General features: G+C 39.5%; 1 protein-coding gene across 8 annotated transcripts in view; it reads right to left on the bottom strand.

Annotated features, from left to right (window-relative positions):
- The window catches only part of CCSER2 (coiled-coil serine rich protein 2), a 162,523-nt gene that overhangs the window by 135,725 nt on the left and 6,856 nt on the right, over positions 1–19,942 (bottom strand). For 4 of the 8 annotated variants that reach the window (XR_001917397.1, XM_018042347.1, XM_018042343.1 and 1 more), the window contains exon 2: positions 12,330–12,398. The exons of 2 other annotated variants lie outside the window; for them this stretch is intronic. The gene's annotated coding sequence lies outside the window, so the exon portion shown is untranslated. Of the gene's footprint in view, positions 1–12,329; positions 12,399–12,849; positions 12,867–19,942 lie in introns of those variants that run through there. 2 more of the 8 variants (XM_018042345.1, XM_018042346.1) reach the window with 2 other exon arrangements.

Genomic DNA, 19,942 nt, shown 5'->3' on the forward strand with positions numbered 1-19,942 from the left:
CAACTTCACTTTCACTGAAACACTGACCACAAATCAGGCTGTGCTAGAGGCTGTAGATACAGCAAACACTCCAATACAGAGAAAAGACATACAGACAAGAAAAAGGCAACAAAGTACTATAATTGCTACAGGAGAGCATACCCCAGGGGGCACAAAAAGAAAAGCACTTAATTGGCAGAAGGGGTTTTCACAAATGGTGTCTTAAGTCAATGCCTGAGTTGAATCTCAAATGATACATAGAAAGTAATAATAAAGACACTTAATATGAGAACCAACACAGCCTAAGAGCATAAACAAAAGCGAAGAACCAGCATGGCACATTCAGGAAACTTACTAAACAAGGGTAGTGAACAGGGTTCAAAGACACAACAGGAAAAAAGAGAAGGTGAATGGGGAAAATACAGTCTGTGAAAAGCTTTAAATGCCATATTAAGAATTTGAACTCTACTATGGGCAGTTAGGAAGTCAAAGGGTTTTAAGCCAGAAAACAACAATGATCTGATCTGAATTTTGAAAACTGACTCTGATTTCAGTATGAAGTTTGGATCAAAGGAAGGGAGACAGAATAAGAGGTGTTAACATGAGAAAGATGGCAAGGATTATAGCAAAAAGGTTAGGGGGAAAGGTACAAATAAAAAGGATATTAGCAATCTTGAATTTTGAGAACTTTATCACAATTGTAGACACAAAACGAGAGCACAATACTTAATGAATAACTGACTGACTGATTAGGTACAGGAGATGGAAATGGATGAATAACTGACTGATTAGATGTAGAGAGGAAAGGATTCAGGATTCCGGGTTTGTCTGGCTGAACAGAGGGTGGTACCTTTAACTGAAGGCAAATATTATACATGAGGAAACAGACCATGAACTTAGCATGCCAAGCTGACCTTGAGGGACCTACAGAGGGTGCTAGTGGGGGTGTTTACTAGCCATGGAAAGGAGTCTGAAATGCAAGGGCAAGGTCCGAATGAGAGATGATGATTTGGGACTTGTGACTAGAGAGATAACTGACAAATGTTCCACCAGAAACAGGTGAGGTCACCTGGGGAAAATGTAGAAAAGGGAAAAAAGACTGAGGGCACTATCCAGGGTATCACAAACATTTAAGAAATGAAGAAGAAAACAACAACAACAACAAAATGGCAGCTGAGAATGCATAATCCAAAGGAAAGAAAAGAACTGGAAGAGAATTTGAAAAAGGGTAACAGGCAGTAGTCTCAAATCCCACAGATAAGCAAAGAAAAACTGAATACTGAAAAGAATGATCACCCCTTGGCAGTTTGCAAATTTGGTCACCTCTGCCAGAGGAGTTTCAGGGGTAAGATGAGGCACAGAAAACTAACTATAGAGATCTCAAGAGTAAATAAACGATAAAAGAAATGGAGTCAGGAAATGTGACCCATTCTTTCAAAGACTAAAAAGAAAAAGGCAATAACTTGAGAGGATATAAAGGTAACAGTTTTGGTTTTCTCTAGTTTTGGACAAATGTCCATCTAGCCAAAGTTATGGTTTTTCCAGCAGTCATGTATGGATGTGAGAGCTGGACTATAGAGAAAGCTGAGCACCAAAGAATTGATGCTTTTGAACTGTGCCGTTAGAGAAGACTCTTGAGAGTCCCTTGGACTGCAAGGAGATCAAACCAGTCCACCCTAAAAGAAATCAGTCCTGAATATTCACTGGAAGGACTGAAGATGAAGCTCCAATAATTTGGCCACCTGAGGCGAAGAACTGACTCACTAGAAAAGACCCTGATGCTGGCAAAGATTGAAGGCAGGAGGAGAAGGGAACGACATAGGACGAGATGGTTGGATGGCATTACCGACTCGAAAGACATGAGTTAGCAAGCTCTGGGAGTTGATGATTACAGGGAAGCCTGGCATGCTGCAGTCCATGGGGTCACAAAGAGTCGGACATGACTGAGAGGCTGAACTCAACACTTGTACTTAAGTCTAAGAAGATACTTCTCGCCACCTGAAGGTATCAGAGGTGGCTAAGAAATCAAGAGATGAAAATGAAAACCAATTCTCTACACAGGAACATGCCGTAAGAGCACTGAAGTCGAACTGTCTGATTCAAATGATGCAGAGAGAAATTCTAAAAGCAGTTTGGGGAAGAAATCTTAAGTAAAAGGAGAGATAATGAACTGGAAGCCAGTCAGCTTCATCATTAAAAGGAAATTAAGGAACAAATAAAGAAAAACGAAGCTATAAAATGACAACTGGGAAATTTTAAGTGAGACAAGACAGATGAAAGAAGACATGTTTCTGTCAAGAAGTAGCAGGTGAACTTCAGGGAAAGCCAGAACTTATTATAGAATAACTAAAAGGCAACGAGATGCTGGAAGAGAATACAAATACAAGTAGGCAATGATCATTAAAGGAGAAAAACCGCAAGTAGAAATTCACACTGATACAATTGAGAAATAAAAAGCAAAACCATCTGAAGGTGAAAAACAATTGTTATTTAGGGTGAATTACAAATCCATGGGGTCGCAAAGAGTCTGACACAACTTAGCGACTGAACAACAAGCAGCAAAATAATCCAGGAATGGACCACGGTGAGTGAAAATGCCAGCAGAGGAAGCCGGAGGCTGCAGACAACCGCAACAGGGTGCATCTGAATTCTATAATCAAGCTGCCGATGAAAGACTAAGGCAGAAGAAGACTGTAAAATGGTGGCAGACTCCCCCTATGGGGTGCTCCATTAGTGGGCAGTAACGGTCTTACTTGTCAGGTCAAAGGCATGAGGCATGCCACATTCAGTGGTCTTAGAGCAAGAAACACGCCCGCAATGCTTTCAGCACCTGGAATAGTGCTGTAAAATGCAACTATTTATGTAAACATTTTTATTTTGTAAGTGTCTCATATAAGGAAAATCAATGTAGAACCTAAGATAGTTACAGCTTCAGCAGTTTTTATAAGCTCAGTTGGATTATTTAAAATTAATTTTGCAACATTTCAGTCATCTTTGTATTAAATTTTAGAAATTATAGATTTATTGTAGTCCTAAAGCAGTCTTCTTCTACTTAATCAATGCCCTTGCTACAGATACAACAATAAGAGGGAACAGAAGATAGCAGAAGGCATCATGCATGGTGGAAGTAGTCATGCGTGTCTGTGTGTGTATGGAGCATGAAAAATGTTCTGAACATTATATGTTCAAATACACAAGGATAAAACATTCTATTGAAACATCTTAGAAACTTTTAAAACGTAAAGACCCTACCAACAAACTTTTGCATATACATAAAACTCTGCATACTGGCTGTCAGTCATCCAGAGACTTACTCCCCTCATTCTTCCCCTTTCCCCAGACCTGAGTAGACACTGTCACATGATGGCCAGTGTAAAGAACTATACTGGGTTGGTCAAAAAGTTCTTTACCCATTCATCTGTGGATGGACATCTAGGTTACTTCCATGTCCTAGCTATTGTAAATAGTGCTGCAATGAACACTGAGGTACATGTGTCTTTCTCAGTTTGAGTTTCCTCAAAGTGTACGCCTAGAAGTGGTATTGCTGGGTCAGATGGTAGTTTTATTCCTAGCTCCTTAAGGAATCTCCATACTGTCTTCCACAGTGGCTGTATCAATTTACATTCCTACCAGCAGTGCAAGAGGGTTCCCTTTTCTCCACACCCTCTCCAGCATGTGTTGTTTGTGGATATTTTGATAATAGCCATTCTGACTGGTGTGAGGTGATATCTCATTGTAGTTTTTTATTTGCATTTCTCTAATAATGAGCAGTGTTGAGCATCTTTTCATGTGTTTATTAGCCATCTGTATGTCTTCTTTGGAGAAATGTCTGTTTAGGTCTTTTGCCCACTTTTTGACTGAGTTGTTTGTTTTTCTGGTATTAAGTTGTATAACCTTCTTGTATATTCTGGAAATTAATCCTTTGTCAGTTCCCTCATTCTTTTTAAATGTCCTTAATGCTCATCTAATAAAACGTGATTCTTTTCACATATCAATTCAAAAGAATAATATTAATCAATTTTATTTTCTAAATTAACTACTAATATCCAATGGTGTTACTATTATTTTGGATTGTACAAACATAAAATAATGTTTTATAAGAAAACAGCTGTCCAAGTATTCAAATAAACATCTTGAAGTTTGGACATTACTATAATTCTAAAGACATGTCTCTGTAAAAACAAAGTATGGATTCATTTTTAAGTCTACTTTTAAATATGTTAGTTACATAAGTAAGATTTTTCTCAGAAAAAAACCTTTCTAAACTTTAGTTATAATTACCATTTAATTATTAGTTTTAACTGAAAGTAATATCAAAATAGTATCCTATTTCAGGAAAGTAGGGATCACAGTATTGATAGAAAAAAGTCAAATAATGTACTAGCAGTCTGCCTTGGTACCTTCAAGAAATAATTTAGACAGGAAAGAATACCCACCAATCTCTCATTTAAACTATCTCAGGTCTCTTAACCAATTTAATACATTACTGCAGAAAAATTAAAACGTGTTTAAATCTCAAGGAAGTAAATGTTGGGCCTTAGTTTAACTTTAGCAAATTGGAAGTGGTCAAACAGGAGATGGTGAGAGTGAACATCAACATTTTAGGAATCAGTGAACTCAAATGGACTGGAATGGGTGAATTTAACTCAGATGACCATTATATCTACTACTGTGGGCAGGAATCCCTTAGAAGAAATGGAGGAGCCATCATAGTCAACAAGACTCCTAAATGCAGTACTTGGATGCAATCTCAATAATCACAGAATGATCTCTGTTCATTCCCAAGGCAAACCATTCAATATCACGGTAATCCACGTCTATGCCCTGACCAATAATGCTGAAGAAGCTGAAGTTGAACAGTTCTATGAAGACCTACAAGATCTTCTAGAATTAACACCTGAAAAAGATGTCCTTTTCATGATAGGGGACTGGAATGCAAAAGTATGTAGTCAAGAAACATCTGGAATAACAGGCACATTTGGCCTTGGAGTACAAAATGAAGCACGGCAAAGGCTAACAGAGTTTTGCCAAGAGAATGCACTGGTCATAGCAAACACCCTCTTCCAACAACACAAAAGAAGACTCTACACATGGACAACACAAACGGTTAGTACCAAAATCAGACTGGTATATTCCTTGCAGCCAAAGATGGAGAAGCTCTATATAGTCAGCAAATACAAGCCCAGGAACTGACTGCGGCTCAGACCATGAACTCCTCACAAATTCAGATTTAAATTGAAGAAAGTAGGGAAAACCACTAGACCATTCAGGTTTGACCTAAACAAAATCCCTTACAATTATACAGTGGAAGTGAGAAATAGATTCAAGGGAATAGATTTGATGGAGTGCATGAAGAACTATGGACGGAGGTTCATGCCATTGTAGAGGAGGCAGGGATCAAGATGATCCCCAAGAAAAAGAAACACAAAACGGCAGAATGGTTGTCTGAGGAGGTCTTACAAATAGCTGAGAAAAGAAGAGAAGCTAAAGAAAAAGGAGAAAAGTAAAGATTAAATCTATCCATTTGAATGCAGAGTTCCAAAGAATAGCACAGAAAGATAAGAAACGCTTCCTCAATGATCACTGCAAAGAACTAGAGGAAAACAATAGAATGGGAAAGACTAGAGATCTCTTCAAGAAAATCAGACATACCAAGGGAACATTTCATGCAAAGATGGGCACAATAAAGGATAGAAATGGTATGGACCTAACAGAAGCAGAAGATATTAAGAAGAGGTGGCAAGAACAGACAGAAGAACTATGCAAAAAAGATCTTCAGGACCCAGATAACCATGATGGTGTGATCACTCACCTAGAGCCAGACATCCTGGAATGTGAAGTCAAGTGGGCTTTAGGAAGCACCACTATGAACAAAGCTAGTGGAGGTGATGGAATGCCAGTTGAACTATTTCAAATCCTAAAAGATGATGCTGTAAAAATGCACTCAATACGCCAGCAAAGTTGGAAAACTCAACAGTGGCCACAGGACTGGAAAAGGTGAGTTTTCATTCCAATCCCAAAGAAAGGCAATGCCAAAGAATGCTCAAACTACCACATGATTGCACTCATCTCACACGCTAGTAAAGTAATGCTCAAAATTGTCCAAGCCAGGCTTCAACAGTACGTGAACCATGAACTTCCAGATGTTCAAGCTGGATTTAGAACAGGCAGAGAAACCAGAGATCAAATTGCCAACATCTGCTAGATCATGGAAAAAGCAAGAAAAACACCTACTTCTGCTTTATTGACTACGCCAAAGCCTTTGACTGTGCAAATCATAACAAACTATTGAAAATTCTTCAAGAGATGGAAATATCAGACCATCTGACCTGCCTCCTGAGAAATCTGTATGCTGGTCAAGAAGCAACAGTTAGAACTGGACATGGAACAACAGACTGGTTCCACATTGGGAAAGGACTATGTCAAGGCTGCATACTATCACCCTGCTTATTTAACTTATATGCAGAATACATCATGCAAAATGCCAGGCTGGATGAAGCACAAGCTGGAATCAAGATCGCCGGGAAACATATCAATAACCTCAGATACGCAGATGACACCACCCTTATGGCAGAAAGCAAAGAACTAAAAAGCCTCTTAAAGAGGAGAGTGAAAAAGCTGGCTTAAAACTCAACATCAGAAAACTAAGATCATGGCATCCGATCCCATTACTTCATGGCAAATAGATGGGGAAACAATGGAAATGGTGAGAGACTATATTTTGGGGGGGCTCCAAAAATCACTGCAGATGGTGACCGCAGTCATGAAATTAAAAGACACTTACTCCTTGGAAGAAAAGCTATGACCAACCTAGACAGCATAATAAAAAGCAGATACAGTACTTTGTCGACAAAGGCCAGTCTAGTCAAAGCTATGGTTTTTCCAGTTGTCATGTATGGATATAAAGAAAGCTGAGCGCCGGGTAAGAATTGATGCTTTTGAACTGTGGTGTTAGGGAAGACTGTTGAGAGTCCCTTGGACTGCAAGGAGATTCAACCAGTCAATCCTAAAAAAAATCAGTCCTGAATATTCACTGGAAAGACTGATGCTGAAGCTGAAACTCATTCAATACTTTGGCCACCTGATGCAAAGAACTGACTCACTAGAAAAGACCCTGATGCTGGGAAAGATTGAAGGCAGGAGGAGAACGGGATGACAGAGGATGAGGCGGTTGCATGGCATCACCGACTCGATGGACATGAGTTTGAGTAAACTCCAGGAGCTGGTGACAGGGAAGCCTGGCGTGCTGTAGTCACTGGGGCTGCAAAGAGTTGACACAACTGAATTGCATTAACCCTTGTTGGAATGACATTATGAGCAGTACATTCTACCCTTTTTTATTAAACTATTAACTCTTTCTTAAAAATGTCTTTCTGTAATTCTACTACCCTATCCAAACTTTTCTCGTTACTTTATTTCCCTTTTCAATTGCATCTATATGCCAAAGTCAGCTATGATAAATATCTAGAAACAATTTAACTTTCTACTCTTTAAATATCATTTTTTATAAATATTCCCCATTATCTATACAGTTATAGTTATTATTTTAGTGGCTACAATGTACTATACTGAATTTATATACTATAAATTATTTTACCACAAAGTACTGTACCAATTATGAGTATATTTATCTTTCAATAAACCACTTTTATTTAGAGCTACCCTGGTGTAAGGGTGAAGAATCATGTCAAGACGAAAACCAAAGCATTTACAAATGTTCTAGCCTAGCAAAACCAGGAGAATGTATTATTACTGTTGTCAAGTAGTTTAAGCCCAAAAGAGGCAGAACTAGGAACAGTGGATGGAAATAATGGAAAGGTAGTTTTCAGTCCAAAATAATGAAAATTTTTCAAACTGTCAGAATTTACTCAACAAGTTAATGGATTCAGAAACAAGACAGATAATCACTTGCCAGAAAAAGTGCAGACTCTTACCCTGAGTGGCAGAAGAACTAGAAAGCCCCCCAGGTCTCCCTGTACTGAAGTATTCAAATAGTTATTAATGACTTGCTAAGAGCCTAGCAATATACTAAGTGCCAGGTATACAAAAGCTGACAGAACAGACATGACTGTTACGGTTTTTGCAATTAGTCTGGTGTAGGAAACAGAAAAAAAGGAAAAAAAAAAAAACAAGTAAACAATTATGAATCACAAATCCTATGCAGGAAAACAGTGAAATGCTAGGAGAAAAGAGCATCCTGAACATCAAGGAAAGCATCTTAGAGGGATGATATTTAAGTTGTTACCTAAAAGGAGCTAGGAGTCTGATGCAATGAAAAGCCAATCAAGGTTATAAGCAAGAGAGTGACACGATCCAATTTTCATTTCTAAAAGATTATTCCGGCTGTTATGTGGAGAATGAATTGTAAAAGAGAAAAGATGGAAGCAGGGAAATCAGTTTAGAAGCTAGGCAGGAAGGAGTCAGATGAGAAATATGGAGAGGCAGGGTGAAGCAGATGGACAGAAAAGAGTTCACGGTGACTGGGGAGATAGGAGCCATAGCATTTGGTGATAGATTAAATGGAACAACTTATGGTTGTTCTAACGGTGCTGCCGTTTTCTGAGATGGAAAGACTGTGGGACAGACAAGATGCAGAATAAAAGGGGAATCCAACTTGAGTCTCCATGATTTCCTTTAGACTTTTAATAGAAAACTGCCACCAAAAATCTCTCAAGATTCATTCTCTGCTCTTTAAAAGGCAGTCTGTGGAAAGGGGTTAAAGTTATAAAAGAGACTCAGGCAATTTTTTTAAAATTGGGATACAAACGGTAGATTAAATTATTGTATCAATGTAAAATTTAGTGAAGTAGTTTGTATTCACTATTCTTGCCCACTCCAGTATTATTGCCTGGAGAAGCCCATGGACAGAGGACCTGCTGGGTTACAGTCCATGGTGTCGCACAGAGTCTGACACGAGTGAAGCAACTTAGCACGTACACATCATGACATATGCAACTTACTCCCAAATGCTTGGCACATGTGGGCACGACCAAGAGCACATACACACAGACAGACGTATGTATACATATATGTATTTATGTACATACGTGAGAGAGCAAATGATAAGCAAACGGCATCAAATAGTAACAAAAGGTGAGCCTGGATAAACACTGCTCAGTCTCTGTAGTACTCTCATTCTTGTAACTTTCCTGAGTATGAAATAATTTCCAAATTTAAAAGAAAAAAAATGTTTTAAGCAGTTAGTCCTAAATTTCTCTTACTCATGCTAAATAATCAACCCATCTCATATATATATATTCCCTCAACAAGCCAACCTGTCTCTTCTACAACCCAGAGCAGTGTCCCCACCAGGGAGACAAGTATACCCAACAGCGCTACAGAGAGATGGCATGAGAAGAGGTGAAGGACTGGAACAGGTTTTTTGCAATTTGCAACCTCGCAGGAAGTACAATGTCTATACTTCTGCTCTCGGGAACGTTCTCTGCCTTATGTTCTGATGTATATCAGGCTACTAGATGACAGCTCTGTGCTTCTGTATTTTCTCTTTTCATGTAACATAAACAATAAACCTCACTGTAGAATTAGCATGTTCATGTGACCTCTACCCAGATTAAGTGTTCCTCCTGAACACTCCTACACCTCTCTAAGTACAGCAAGCATCACACTATTTTACCTTTAGAATCATGTCTACATGTGCTCTACTTTCTCTACTAGACTGCAAGCTCCTTGAAAACAAGGACCACAACATATTTGAATAATTTTCATTCTTAAAGATGTAGAAAAAACAGTTAAAGTTACTAAGTGAAGAAATGAAAGTTACTGAAGAAAATAAATGTTATGAATACAATTCTAGTAAAAGGGTGTTTTGGGTTTGTTTTACCTTGGACATAGCAATATGTAGGAAAGAGTCTTATTCTAATTCCATAGCAAAAGAAACATAACAACGAGGGGTTGCTGATAAAGAAATGAAAATACTAATATCACTATGAACAATCCCAAAATCATGTTTACCTTAAAGACACAAACAATAGATAATTTCATAAACTATGACTGAAAAAAGTTAAAGGCTGAAGTCTGAGTATTAAAACCACAGAAGTCTGAAGTCTTAAAACCACACCTTAAAATCAAAGTACATTTATATTTAACCTATACTGGCAACTGGTCAATACAACGCATAGAACACTTCAGTAACAAGAAAATACATGTCATACGATTCTAGATAGAACTTTGTTCTCTGTTATGAAAGAATGTTTAAGTAAAATTATGTCAGGTAAGAATAGTCAACTTAGCAAACAAATTAAAAACTAACCATTTTACTGTGAAAGGTAGTTTTTCAAATGCTACAATTAAACTTGCCAGACACAACACAATTAAATGAAAATACACAAACATAAAGAATATAAAGTATTTCAAAAAAAAACACAACTAAAAAATAGAAATACATCTTTACCCAAAATGACTGTAAAGTAATACCTCAAAAGGTCTCACTATCAAATGTTAAAATAGCAAATGTCTGAAGGATACATTTCAGCAAATATCTGAAGGGCTTGTAAAATTAACAAAACCCCCTCAGGTGAGTCTCTAGTAGGGCTTGATCCTCATTTAGTACTTAGAAAATCCAAATAGCAACACAACACAACACTGTCAGTCAGTCCTTCCAACTCCTCAGGGATTAGCTCTTTTTCTATTTCATACCTGGTACTGCTTAGGTTGGAGAAGGCAATGGCACCCCACTCCAGTACTCTTGCCTGGAAAATCCCATGGACGGAGGAGCCTGGTAGGCTGCAGTCCATGGGGTCGCTAAGAGTCGGACACGACTGAGTGACTTCACTTTCACTTTTGACTTTCATGCATTGGAGAAGGAAATGGCAACCCACTCCAGTGTTCTTGCCTGGAGAATCCCAGAGACGGGGGAGCCTGGTGGGCTGCCGTCTCTGGGGTCGCACAGAGTCGGACACGACTGAAGCGACTCAGCAGCAGCAGCAGCAATGCTTAGGTCTATGTACACTAAGTTGCTTCAGTTGTGTCTGATTCTCCGATCCTATGGACTGTAGCCTGCCAGGCTTCTCTGTCCACGGGTTTCTCCAGGCAAGACTACTGGAGTGGGTTGTCATTTCTGCCTCCAAGGGATCTTCCTGACCCAGGAATCAAACTCATGTCTCTTATGTCCCCTGCACTGGCAGGCAGGTTCTTTACCACTAGTGCCACCTGGGAAACCCCACTACACTTAGGTCTACTTGTGGTCTATGTCATTCTTCTTCTCCACTCCTGGGAGTTTCCTGACAGTAGGCACATTATCCCAGTAAGCTGCCCAGAGTCACTGCTCTGGACTCATCCAGACTTGCCCAAATGCTTCTGCCCCACTGAGGAAAGTAGGCAACCCAGCTCAGTCATTAGCTCCTTGGCAATGACAAGTACTGGCTTCTAACCACCCTCTCTGCACTCTTATGAGTAGGAGAATACAATGCTTCCTACCTAGCTGGGTACTCTATGATGGCTGTCTGTTCACCTAGTTTCCTTTAGATCTCTCCAACTCATGGAATACAATGTGCATGTCAATTTGTAATAATTCTCAACTCCACCCCGTCTTCTCCAACACTACCTCCTTTCCTAATCTAGAATCTTACCATCTCTAGCTAGTATTCTAGCATAATTTTTCTTAATTCCCTACCTTCAGTTTCTTCCCCTTCATTTCATCCCTATAGCTTTCCCAGAGTTGACATTTAAAATCACAAATTTGATCATTTCCCTCTTCAACTCAAACTCTTTCAGTGGCCCTCCAAAGAACAAATGCTTTAAAACAGTACTAACAACAGCAGGTGACATCTACTGAGGACTTGAATCCCAAGTACCTACAACACCTCATTTAAACCTCACAACTATCCTACAATGTAGAATATTGCCATTATTCTCATTTTGTAAATTAAACAAAATGAAACTGGAGAAATCACACGACCTATCCATAGACACACAGACACTAAGAAAATGCAACTAAACATAACACAGGGAGCTCAGCTTGGTGCCCTGAGACGACCTAGGGGGTGAGGTGGAAGGAGGGGCTGGGAGGGAGGCTCAGGAAGGAAGGGGATACGTGGATATCTCTGGCTGATTCACGCTCTTATACAGCAGAATCCAACACAACATTGTAGAGCAATTATCCTCCAACTAAAAATAAAAATTAAAAGAAAATGCAGTTAAGACAAAAAAACCTTCAAAAATCTGGCTTTCATTCCCTTGCACCAGGTCTCTCTCATCACTGCACAATAAACCCTGTCTTCCACTTACACCAAACCACCCAAGGATCTGTGACCATACCATGATCTTTCAGGACTTCTTATCAGTCTTGGAGCCGTACTACCCACCTTGGCTCAAAATGCTCACTCACTCACCTTGGTCCACCTTAGGGACTCCCTCTGAAGACTGTTTACCTTCCTTTCTTACCTCCTCAAGGGTGCTCCCTAGGCAGAAAAATATAAGCGAAAATGATACACACACCCCACTCAAAACGTCAAAATGCTACATTACAGATGCTCGAAGATTTTCCAACATAATCTCCAAGTGAGAATCTACTGCCAGCCTCACAAACCCTAAATTTATCCAAAACGTAAATAAAGATCAACAATGTAGCAACAGCAAAGGCTAATAAAAATACACTTAATATTTCTGCAAAATATTCACCAACATGTAAAATTCAATTATTTTGAAATATGTGCTAAAGCATCCAGAATATAAAGGATTCAAATTTTAAAATACTTTCTTCCACAAATGCAGGATTCTTTAAATGTTACAAGCAAGACAAATTCCACAAAATTTTACAAAATCTGTTAGCAAATCAAGAAAAAGTTCAGGAAACTAAAGAGCTCGTCTATGGCTATATCTGGGTTCAGAAAATGATGATTCAATACTAACCAACTTGTGCTGGTGAATCATATTAAAGGATGTAGAGGTATAGTGATGATGTTATCCTATCTGCAGCATCAGCATATTAGGCCAGCATCTTCCAGGAACTTGCAACAATGATATCAGGAGTCTCTTCTGGGTATTATCTGACAGTTAAACAGCATCTCTTCAAAGTACTACTCAAATATATTAGCTTACAATTCTACACACTAAAGCTCCTATTTTCATTTATTCACAGCCTCAAGATCTTCCTAAACTCAGTTGTTCTTTAACTGGCATTTGGACATAGAGCAGCAAGTATTACTTTCAAACTTTTAATCTCTTTTCCTACCTCATTAAGAAAATGTCCTGTAAGGTTATATCTGGCACTTATCCATGTATCTTTTCTTGCTTCTTCCCATTAATCCTTACAGATTACATTATTAACCCTTAAGCAAATTTCTTGTAAAAAGCATATAACAATGTATATAACAACCTAACAGAGACATTTAGTAAATAGACCTTTAATGGATACACAATGTTTAGTCCTTGGTTCAAGTGTTATTCTAGGATGGCAGATTCAAAATTATTTTGCCTTTTGACATTCCTGCTGGATACAACCAACATGCATTTCCTGTAGAATATCCAGGACACAGGGAGAAAAATCACTTACAAAAGGGCTTTTTACAATGGTCTACTCAGAATATTAGAGCCTGGCCCAAGGAAACAGTAAGGAGAATGGAGAAGGAAAAGCTCCATCAGCAGAACTTGACAGCCAAAGGAAAAGGAACAGAAGTCAAGATGATTTTCAGGTTTATAACTGGGGTAACTGAGTGACTGGCAACATCACTAGCCAAGTCAGGAAATGAAGTAAATACGTAAGTCCGGAGAAGACCACGTACAAATTTTTGATGTTTTAAGTTTCAGATTTTCTGTTAAACAATCAGGTGGACATTCTAAACAGCAAATTTAAGGACTGGTGTGCTCAAGAGAGAAACTAGGGTGAATAAATGAACACATGAGATAACAAAAAATAATGTGTGTTCAAGAAAGCATAGCAATGAAGAAAAAAGAGGTCAGGCTGAAACCTTAGAAAATATTAATATTAAGGGACAACAGTTAGTAATGACAGCTGAGAAAAAAGAGGTAAGAAAGAGAAACAGGAGAGAGTGATATCACGGAAGCCAAGAAAAAGGTGTCAAGAATATGGGCATGATCATCTGAACAGTTCACACAGGATTTAACAATTAGTAATTATGTCCAAGGATTGATATAATCTCAATAAGTAGGAGCAAGAGAGAAAAAAAAAACACACACACATTGTTGGGAGGAGGAAACAAAAAAGGAAGAGTGCAAAGTGTATTTGGAACAGAATGTGGGAGAGTTTGCTGGAATGAAAGGTTCATGTAGCAGAAGACAAGAAAGGAAGTCTGGGCCAAAGACTTTGCATTCCAGATTTCATTCTATTTTAGATTTTATTCTGTGAGAAAAAAGAAAGACATGTAGCTTTCTTTTTTCCTTTTTGAAACAACTAGCCTGGTGACAAATTTCATGATGAACTGAAATGACAAGAGAGTTACAAGCTATTAAGCAGTCTTAAAATTATCTAAACGTTAATAATAAGGGCCTGAAAGATGCTGGCAGTAGACAAAATAAGAATTAAAGAGATACACAAAAGAGAGATATTCTCTAATCCCAGGGTGCCCTAGATATTCCACTATTACTAAATTATCATACCCATTGCATTGCATCATCATCATTTGTGGACTGGAACCCTCTCTTATTAGGCCTCTCACAACTAGAACAAAACAGGAACACAGGAAGTGGCCAAAAACCTTCTGTTGAATTACAAAAGAACTCAGTAATGACAAGATATAGAAGGAAGACTCAAAGCTACCACAGGGAAACCCGAGTGACTGCAAGATGGTAATATAGAGAACATTAATGAAGAAGTCAAGATAAAGTTTAGGGAATGAGTTTAAGATACGGTTAGGATGAGAGATGTCTAAGGACAATACCCGAACAGAAACATCAAGGAGAAAAAAATGAAACCACAGGAGCTAAGCATGCCAGCCCCCCATGCAGCTGAAAATCATTACAACTTACAGTCAGCCTTCCCTAGAGTTGGTCCCTCTGTATCTGCAGATGTCACCAACAAAGATGGTACAGTACTACAGAATCTACTTTTGAAAATATCCCACACATAAGTGGATATGCAGTTCAAATCTGTATCGTTCAAGTCAGCTACATTCACATATTCAGACAAAAAGAGAAATTTGAGCTACATAATGGAATCAACAAATATTATTATTTGCTCATAGGAACAAATATTTAACAAGATGTCAATTTCCTAAGACACTATGAGGGTGAGTCTTTGGCTTTAAGGATGCTGTCTGAATTGTTTATTTGCATAGCCTGTAAAAATGAAACTGATGTCCAATCCCAAAGAAAGGTAATGCCAAAGAATGCTCAAACCACCGCACAACTGCACTCACCTCACATGCTAATAAAGTAATGCTCAAAATTCTCCAAGCCAGGCTTCAGCAATATGTGAACCATGAACTTCCAGTTGTTCAAGCTGGTTTTAGAAAAGGCAGAGGAACCAGAGATCAAATTGCCAACATCCGCTGGATCATCGAAAAAGGAAGAGAGTTCCAGAAAAGTATCCGCTTCTGCTTTATTGACTATGCCAAAGCCTTTGACTGTGTGGATCACAATAAACTGTGAAAAATTCTTCAAGACATGGGAATACCAGACCACCTGACCTGCCTCTTGAGAAACCTGTATGCAGGTCAGAAAGCAAGTTAGAACTGGACATGGAACAACAGACTGGTTCCAAATAGGAAAAGGAGTACATCAAGACTGTATATTTATATATTAACTTATATGCAGGGTACATCATGAGAAACGCTGGGCTGGAAGAAGCACAAGCTGGAATCAAGACTGCCGGGAGAAATATCAATAACCTCAGATATACAGATGATACCACCCTTATGGCAGAAAGTGAAAAAGAACTAAAGAGCCTCTTGATGAAAGTGAAAGAGGAGAGTGAAAAAGCTGGCTTAAAGCTCAACATTCAGAAAACTAAGATCATGGCATCCAGTCCCATCACTTCATGGGAAATAGATGGGGAAACAGTGGAAACAGTGGCTGACTTTATTTTTTAGGGCGCCAAAGTCACTGCAGATATGGTGACTGCAGCCATGAAATTAAAAGACGCTTACTCCTTGGAAGGAAAGTTATGATCAACCTAGATGGCATATTAAAAAGCAGAGACATTACTTTGTCAACAAAGGTCTGTCTAGTCAAGGCTATGGTTTTTCAAGCAGTCATGTATGGATATGAGAGTTGGAGTATAAAGAAAGCTGAGCACCGAGGAATTGATGTTTTTGAACTGTGGTGTTGGAGAGGACTTTTGAGAGTCCCTTGGACTGCAAGGAGATCCAACAAGTCCATCCTAAAGGAGATCAGTCCTGGGTGTTCATCGGAAGGACTGATGTTGAAGCTGAAACTCCAATACTTTGGCCACCTGATGTGAAGAGCTGACTCATTTGAAAAGACCCTGATGCTGGGAAAGATTGAAGGTGGGAGGAGAAGGGGATGACAGAGGATAAGATGGTTGGATGGCATCACCGACTCAATGGACATGAGTCTGGGTGAACTCCGGGAGTTGGTGATGGACAGGCAGGCCTGGTGGCGTGCTGCGGTTCATGGGGTCACAAGCAGTCAGACACGACTGAGCGACTGAACTGAACTGAAAAGCCCAACCAAATAGGTCAATCTAAACTGAGTCAATACTGAATAATTACTTGCTTTATTCAATCATTCATTCAACAAAAATTTATTGAGGGACTATCAGTTTACAATGGAACAAAGGAGACCAGACAAAAACCAAACAAAGTAACATACAGCAAATACTACAACAAAATAATTGCAAAATGTAAAGGAACATGGGTAACAGAATGGAGAAGATAACGGACGACGGGGAGAGGAGACATGATAAAACAGACCTAGAAGCCATCCTGGAAAAGGAGATGTCTATGCTGAGCTTTCCAAAAGATGAAGTCACTTAACAAGATAGAGCTAAGAAGTTGAATAGTATTCTGGAAAAATAAGAAATAGTATGTGCAATAGCATGGAGATATCAAAAGAGTTTCTCATCTTCATGGAACCATGACAGAGGTGAGGGCCACAGCTCATGAAGGACTTTCTGAACGCTGATAAGGAATTTGACCCTTCCCCTGTCGTCCAGTGCTAAGAAACCTCAAATGTGCCCTAGAATTCCCTAAGGAGCACTCTACATCCCTAAAGCAGAGCGCAAGTGCAGGTAGGAGGAAGGAAAGAAGAAAAACTCAGGGTGGGGACACAGAGGTTTTTAAGCGATTACAAAGCTTGTTTCAGAAATCCAAGGCAGCAGCATGGATCAGTGGCTAAGGAAAGAAAAGCTAGAAGAAAACTAAAGAAGTCGAAGAAACGGCTGCAATAATGCTCCAGCACTAAATATTGACAACTACTTACGCAACCATAAGTGAACCACAGAAAGAGGCACACAGAGTGCTGTAACTGTAATACGGGCTTTCAACAGGAGTTTCAGAGCTCATCTCAGATAACTCAATAATCAGAAACAATTACAGTATAAGTGCAACCAGAGACGTTAGAAAAAAAGGAGAAAGAGTGGCCGCTGAGTTTTTCCCTTAAAAGTATTTTGCTTATACTTTAAAAGGTTTTTATCACTTAAAAAAAATTTAAGGTACTTCATAATAAAACTACCAGAGCAGACAGAGAAAACCAAATCAAAATTCAGAACCTACCACACGGCTAAGGGCTTCCTTGGTGGCTCAGATGATAAAGAATCTACCTGCAATGCAGGAGACTTTGGTTCGATTCCTGGATTGGGAAGATCCCCCTAGAGAAGGGAATGGCAACCCACTCCAGTATTCTTGCCTGGAAAATTCCACACACAGAGAAGCCTGCTGAGTTACAGTCCATGGAGTTGCAAAGAGTCAGACATGACTGAGCGACTAACACACAAACCACATGGCTAGCACTGTGCCAAACTACTGAGAATGATAATTAGTAAAAATTACCAAAGAAAAACTGGTCAAAATAACAACAACCAAAAAAAAAAACTTAACAGATTCCTAATAACTCATTAAAAATTTTGCTAACCCACATATAAAAATTACAGTTTCAAACTGAAGAAAACTCACCAAACTGGAGGGAAGAGATGCTCTTTTATCTCTCTCTCCAGGAGCCACTGTGTTCATTTGGGAAAAAACAGGTCAATACATTAAGACACATATATGATAATGACAGACCTTCGGGTCACAGATTAGGATAAAATCGATGTGTGTGTGTGTGTGTGTATGTGCGTGTGCGCATGTGTGCGCACGCGCCTCCTCAGTCTTCAGTCGTGTCTGACTCTGTGATCCACTCTCCTTTTTTAACTCTAGCACTAACTCTCGCTCTCCAGGTCCCTCTCTCTCTAACAGCATTACAGGATCCCAAGGCAAAGTCTCTTGAATTCTCCCGTGGAGAAGTCTCTCACTCCCTAGATTATCTCAATCAGTTTTAATAGTATTAAATATTACCTCTATGCCAATGACAGGAAACTTATATCCCCAGCTACTTCTCTGACCTGAAATGCAGACTCATGTATACCTAGCTGTCTAGACAGTATCTCCACTTGGACTGCTAACAAATCCAAAACTTAACTCATTATTACTTACCCCTACAACCTGCTTCTCCTGAGGTTTTCCCCATGCCAGTAAACGGCAATGCCATTCTTTCAGGTTTTCAGGTCAAAACCTACAACCCACATCCAAAACACCACCAAATCCTGCTGGCTCTACCTTCAAAATGTACTGTATACAGAACATGCGCACTGCTCCCAACCCTGCCTAAAATCACCATCATCTCCCATCCGGGGTTACTGCAGGAGCCTGCTGAATTATCTGATTATGCCTCACCTTTGACATTCTCTACACAGCAGTTGAAGAGAAGCTTCCCACTTCCAGGGTAAAAACTGAAACGTTCTGTTGGCCTACAACGTCATATATGATCTGTTTCACACACCCACTGCCATCCCTTCAGCCCCTCTCCCACCTCCCTGACCTCACCTTCCACCTTCGTGTCATTTCCCCCAATGCCTCCAACGAGCTACTTGTGGTGGCTGTTCAGTCGCTAGGTCGTGTCTGAGTCTCTGCGACCCCATGAACTGCGGCACACCAGGCATCCCTGTCCCTCACCACACTTCAAAAAATTAAAAAAGGATCTACTTACAACTCCTCAAAGAGGACAAGCATGCTTCAGACAAAAGACTGCGCTCTTATTTCACCTTCCTCAAATTCCCTCCCCTAATATCAGCACAAATTAATCACAGCCTGACTTCTTCCACACCTCCGTTCACCACTCATCACTGCAGCCTCCTCTAGCCACCTTATATAAAACAGAAGCACCCCTCTGCATGCTCTTCCCATCTTGTTTTGCTTCACTTTTTTCCACAGCAATATCGTGGCTGATGGGCTTCCCTGGTGGCTCAGCGGTAAAGAATCCACCTGCCAGTGCAGGAGACCGGGGTTCAACCCCTGGGTCAGGAAGATCCCCTGGAGAAGGAAAAGGCAATCCACTCCAGTATTCTTGTCTAGAAAATCCCATGCACAGAGGAGCATGGCAGGCTACGGTTCATGGGGTCACAAAAAAGAGTCAAACATGACTTAGCAACTGAGCAACAACAACAAAAGTAACTGACATGTTACATATATACTTGTTGACTTCCTGTTCCTTGTTACTAGAATATAAGCTCCCACAAGATCAGAAAACATGTTTCTTCACTGCATCATTACTAGCCAGCGCCCAGCTGGCATTTGATGAATGGCTAGATGGCATGAATGAAGAAAATCCAAATTCAGGAACTGGTCTCAAAGTCTGGGCTGAGGAACCTTACCATGAAGTAATCCTCAAGTCATTAAAAAAAAAAAAAAAAGTCAACTGCAGAACTAGCCACAAAAACGTCCAAATCTACATCTCTAACTGATGCCAATTATAAATAAGGGCTGCCAAGTCCAGACTATCTTAAAATAAGCTTGAGATAAATTCTTTAAATAAAAGAAGAAATGGCCAT

Source organism: Capra hircus, chromosome 28 (assembly GCF_001704415.2).
Source record: "Capra hircus breed San Clemente chromosome 28, ASM170441v1, whole genome shotgun sequence".
Lineage (NCBI taxonomy): Eukaryota > Metazoa > Chordata > Mammalia > Artiodactyla > Bovidae > Capra > Capra hircus.